Genomic DNA, 6146 nt, shown 5'->3' with positions numbered 1-6146 from the left:
TGAGATGCAGAAAGATAACACTCCCCAAGTGAATCGAAGGAACAAAAAATGTAAATTAAAAGTATATCTAGCTATATTTGTTTTGGAAAATAATGAAAAGCAGCTGCATGTTTTCTTTTTTATCTTTTTATTCATTTTCACCCCATGATCGAATTGGAAAAAATTCATTGCTTGATCATAGTTACACGCAAGAGAAAGGTAAATTAAGCTTTGGAAGACGGGGACGTGGATAAGCCAGAATTGATGATACACGGGTTAATTAGTGGGGTGTCACTTTAGTTAGTCTATTATGTTAGGATCCATTATGTTATGAGTTACTATGAAGTACTGTCGGTTGGAGAAACTGAAGTTGGCTCTTAATTGATTGGTAGGTTCAGTATTAATAACGCATTCATTTGGCTTAAATACAGTCTTCCCCAGACTATAGCACTATTTCACTGTTATATATATACTTGCTAGATCTTCTTTCATATAGGTTATGATTTATCCCACCAAAAAAATATATATTGGATATTATTTCAGCTAAAAATTCAGGGTTTAGAAATGCAAATATAGAGCTGAATAAGTTGAGAGAAACTTCGCAAAAGGCATCATATATACTTATAGGTGCACGCACACCCTTATAAAGTTTTGATTATCTTCAAAATGAGTCTACTAATCCTGCAGGTAGAGTAAGAATTTGCTGAGTATTTGATGATGGTGATCATTATTCCTAATAGGCTAGGAGACACTACACCAAACACAGAAGTTACTGCGTGCATAACGTGAGGGTGAAATAAAAATGATTATGTCTCCAATGATCCAATTGCATACAATCTAAGCTGATAAGAAACGGTTAGATGAGTGTTTTAAGTTTTAGTTGATATTTTTTACTTCCAACATGCACATCATCTCACCGTTTATTTAAAAATTCTCACTCGGTCCTCATAAGGTTCTCATTAGAAGCTCTCCCGTAATATGGGTTCGATGAAGATGGATATATAGGCAAAATAATTTGGACAATAACAAACGTTACTTCTCAACTCGAGGAGAGATTAATTTAGGACGAAGAAATCTTGAGCATGACTAATTGTAATGCACCCTTATTATATAGAAGCATGACTTAAAGATTCTTCTTGAGTTTGGGTACTAAAACAAGTAGAACACAAGAAGACACTCTAACAAAACGGGAAATTAAGCTAGAAAAGAGTAGTACGTACATAGTGGAGAGAAATCCTCCCTGTGAAGTTGTGATGGTGGCTACTGGTGTACTTTTTCTTTGAGAGAAGATAGGAACATGAATTTGATACATTTTGCGAGATATGCATTTGTAACATATCAAGTGATCGGAATTCAATATAGATATTTCTTTCAAACTGACGATGTTAAGTCTTAAAAATACGGACGTATCGTCGCATTTTTAATATATATTAGATAGAGGTCGAAACCAATCATATATCTTGAATTTGAGAGTTTTTGACGACGATGAGATGCAAGCAATCAAAGGACCCCGACAAGTGAGAAATAGACATTACTAAGTGTGATTATTTAGTGTAGTTTTCTCTTAATTAATGAAAATACTCGTGTGATAGAAATCATAGTAGTGTACTAATTTGAATTAGTCTCTTCTCAACGCCGACGTACTAATGCATTAGATTTTCTACTCTGGTCGATCGGGCTCGTTGACTGCTTCAATAGCTACGTACATACTAGTGGAACTCCATATAACAGCCTTTCTGATGGGGAAATGATATCGGTTTCATCTTTCATTATCGAAATCTTAATCACTTAGTCCCATAATTAATTTGGTTTTAGTGACACAGTGAGACGACATAAGAAAATCCAAAGCAATCAGGATCCAGTTGCCTTGGGAATTATATGCAAATAACAAGGTCTTAATCACATAACATGTGAAGGTTTTGACTTTAAGCGGAAATCCTTGACCAATTCTTCCTCATAGTAACCTAGCTATATCGTAAAGAAATGGGACAGTGAGAATTTGAGAATGATTCAATTGTTCTAAGGAAATCGATCTGAAGCAAAAGGAAAGATAATAGGTTTTTTTATTACAAGAAAAATTCACGCAAATAATTAACCTAAACTGAATGTTGCAAGTTAGTAATATAACTAAGATTTACGATTACATCAACTAGAAAGTTGGACTCTCTCTAAACATATTGAAATTTAATAGCTAGCCTGAAAGTAAGGAATTAAAAATCTAATCTCACAGATAATAATCCGTATTCGCCAAAGAACAGTGCAAGCGGTGTTTATGCACTTAATGAGATTTTTGGATCCTCCTTCTACTTTCACATTCTTGTAATCATGAAGCGATGATAAGTCTCCGTATAGGTGGGTGGGGATGAGTACTTTTTTTTTTTTTTTCTCTCCGATTCACAGACAAAGCACGGTGCCACAGGCTGCTCAAGGCAGAAATTACTACCCCTAGTTTTTGAGTTGTTTTGACTGAGAAAGTCCATGGACATAATAAATCGAACTCCCACACCATTGAAGACTTGAAGATAGCTCGAAGGAAGTTTCCTCTTCCAGCTAGCAAAGGAAGCTATGAGAGACAACAGGTATTAAAGTGCTATGGAAATGTATAGATTCCGTGGACTCTGGTAATTGGTACGTTTTAAGCCTAAGTCATGAGAACCCATGTTCCTCGCCAGAGTGACAACCTAGCTCGCTAACCTTTGTTTTTTTTTTTATTCTTTTTTTTTTTGTTCTATTTAATATTTCATTAATTAGTTTCATTACTCTATCTTATTTAGTCATGGATGAACTCGTTTCATTAATTAGGTTGTCATAAGGGATTCTCTTTGTAACGGGTTTCGAGCTCTCGTATAATCAGTAGGATTCCTATATATTCAAACAAGCATGAACCAGCAAGAGGTGACATATTACATATGTGGGCAAACTCCATTTGCTGCAAAACGGTGACATATATACCGGAAATCTAAAGCTTATGCAAAGTCATATGACAATTAACCCTGCTTCCCACTATGTTGTCGACTACAACATTCTCTAGTGACATGCACTTCATTTCATACTCAAACTAAGAGCGCAAGGTTACATCGATTTGATAAAGAATCGTTTCCTCTCTAGAACAAACAAAGAACCTTGAGTGCGCACATAGGAATTCACCTCGTCTCTGCCGACAACAACTAGACAGGGACTTGAAACAGAAACAAATAGATAGTTCTAGCAATATAGCCCAAAAGGAGAACACACATGCCCAAACTTGAACCTTGAAAGCTGGGCGAAACCCAGTTGCAAGCGAAACCTTGCCAAGCCTTACTGCAGCCACCGTCGATGGACCACCCCTCTCGCCGTCATTCCCCCTTTGTTGAACCGCCGCCTAAACCCCGCTGTCGCAGACCTCACACCACCAGACAATTTCCTATATCGCAATGATTCGAGAGCATATATCTGATCCAACCATCGCCAATGCAATCCGCCTACTGGTATCATAAAGCTTGACTCCCGACTCGATCTTCTTCTTCCATGAAGTTACCTCAATATAGCAACAAATGGATCATAAAAAACCTCAAATTTTGGAATACAATAACTAAGGGAGTTTTCTCAATCAATGGATCTTTCTCACTATTTGATCAATTCAATTTAAACATATGAACACAACTTGTTAATTAACATGAAAAAAGCTTATTAAAACTGTTATTTACATAAGGATTGTTCTAGGATATTTCGTATGTGTGCTTTGATTTTATGTCATTAAGATATGTAGTTAGAATATGACTATGTATTCCTTATCAGTACCATATTGGTACTTTGTAATTCCATATACAAAGAGTTTCATGTCAATGAATAAGATTTGTCTTTTCACGATTCTCTCTACTCTCTATTCTCAAACCTCTCTTACTAAATTACGTTATCAATACTTGGCTCAAACCTTGAAATAGTCAAAAAATTTCAAAACCCTAAAAATTGTTTTTCAAGACCAGAAAAAAAAGATTTTTTTTTTTTCAGTTTTTTTTTTCAGCCCTGCCTCAACTTCAACTCTGTCGTCGCACCAGACCGTCGGCCTTACTTTTGATCGTTGTCTTTCCCGGTCCTCCTTTCCGACTTTCCCCGATCAAGCATCCAAGCTTTTCCCAAGAATTTCTAAGGTATGTTTTCAAGGTATTTTTTTAAAATTCCAACTAAAATCGGGGGAGATAAAGTGTCTTCTCCCTTTCTTCATCCCCGTTCTATGCTTGGGAGTTGGGCCTGTGAAAATTGCATGTTAACAATCCCAGACTTTTTTCCCGGGTCCAAAGTTGTGTTTGATCAACTTGGGTTATATATTTCAAAGGTGTGTTTGATCACCTTCACCTGATTTTTCCGGGTCGTGTTTGATCGACTCCGGACATATATTATAGGGTTGTGTGTGATCAACCCTCGTGAGACAAAAGTATCCTTCGGGTCTCTATAAAATAAAACTAATACGACTTGGCTTTTTCTTGTGTGCAAATGGACAAACAAATATAGAATTTGATGTCCTCGATGCCTATAATATTGAGTATCATCGATGGGTCTCAGATATTGAGCAAACTTTTATTATTAAAGATCTTATTGAGACCATATTCCCCGATCCGAATCAGGAACCGTCTCATAAAAGAACAAAATCTCAGGCGCTTATGTTCGTAAGAAAGCATATTGATCCCATACTGCGCAAGCAGTATCAATCAAAACATGATCCGAAAGAATTGTGGGATGCCCTCGCCTAACATTTCAGTAATATTCATTTAACCCTGCTTCCGGACTTACTTGCTCGATGGGATGAAATCTGGCTATTGGATTACAAGCGGGTTAACGATTTCAATCGTGATATGCTTTGCCTACAAGCTCAATTGAGCTAGTGTGGGGTCGAGAAAAGTGAAGAAGATATGATAAATAAAACATTCTCGACTTTCCTTACTGCTGATAAGATCCTGGTGAACCAATATAGGCTCGAATTTCAAACTAAGAGGATCACGACATTCATCGGTTTAATGACGCAACTTCTTATGGAAGAAAAGAGTAATCTGATATGTGATTAGAACAACTTAGGCTGGATAAGAAATCTTGGGGGGAACCAAGATCAACATGTTGCCTAGCTAAGTTGATCTGATCGCATATCAAATTATTATTTTTTCCATAAGAAGTTGCGTCATTAAACCGCTGAATGTCGTTATCCGCTTAGTTTGAAATTCGAGCCTATACTAATTCATCAGGATCTTAGCAGCAGTAAGGAAAGTTGAGAATGTTTTATTTATCATATCTTCTTCACTTTTCTCGACCCCACATGAGCTTAGTTGAGCTTATAGGCAAAACATATCATGATTGAAATCGTCAACCCACTTGTAATCCAATAGCCGGATTTCATCCCATTGAGCAAGTAACTCCGGAAGCAAGGTTGAATGAATATTGCCGAAACGTTTGGCAAGGGCATCCCACAATTCTTTTGGATAATGTTTTGATTGATGTTGTCTACACAGTGTGGGATCGGTATGCTTTCTTAGGAACATAAGCACCTGAGATTTTGTTCTTTTATGAGGCTGTACCTTATTCGGATCAGGGAATTTGATCTCAGTAAGATCTTTAGTAATAAAAGTTTGCTCAATATCTAAGACTCATCAATGGTACGTACTCAATACCATGGGCGTCGAGAACATCAAATTCTATTCCTTTGTCCATCTGCACACCAAGAAAAAGCCAAGTCGTATTAGTTTTCTTTTATAGAGACCCAAAGGATACTCAAATACAATGTTTATTACTTTGGTTTGTCTCACGAGGGTTGATCATACACAACCCTATAATATAAGTCCGGAGTCTTTCTATACGTGTTACACTGCTAGAATAAAAGACTTAGGCGACCAATTGTTTTCCACCTAAGTGCTACTTTTCGTCGCGTAGTCACTTATGTGAAAAAACTCTTGTCGCTAAGCACCGTTGCTCAAGCCTGGTGGCATACGAACTTAGGCGACAAAAACAAAATAATTAATCGATCATTACTGGCTAAATGATGACTCATCTATCAGTTCCAAGCTTCCGCTAGTTACCAACAGATGGAAAACAAAGACAAGGTTAAACAAAACCTGCCTATCTCGATCATAATCAATTGAAGGAAAAAGGAGTAGGGACGTCTTAGAAAACAATTCACACGCGATTTAGATATATAGCAG

The sequence above is a fragment of the Fragaria vesca genome, linkage group LG5 (genome assembly GCF_000184155.1).
Source record: "Fragaria vesca subsp. vesca linkage group LG5, FraVesHawaii_1.0, whole genome shotgun sequence".
In the NCBI taxonomy this organism is placed as follows: domain Eukaryota; kingdom Viridiplantae; phylum Streptophyta; class Magnoliopsida; order Rosales; family Rosaceae; genus Fragaria; species Fragaria vesca.
Note: the sequence above shows the minus strand (reverse complement) of the source record.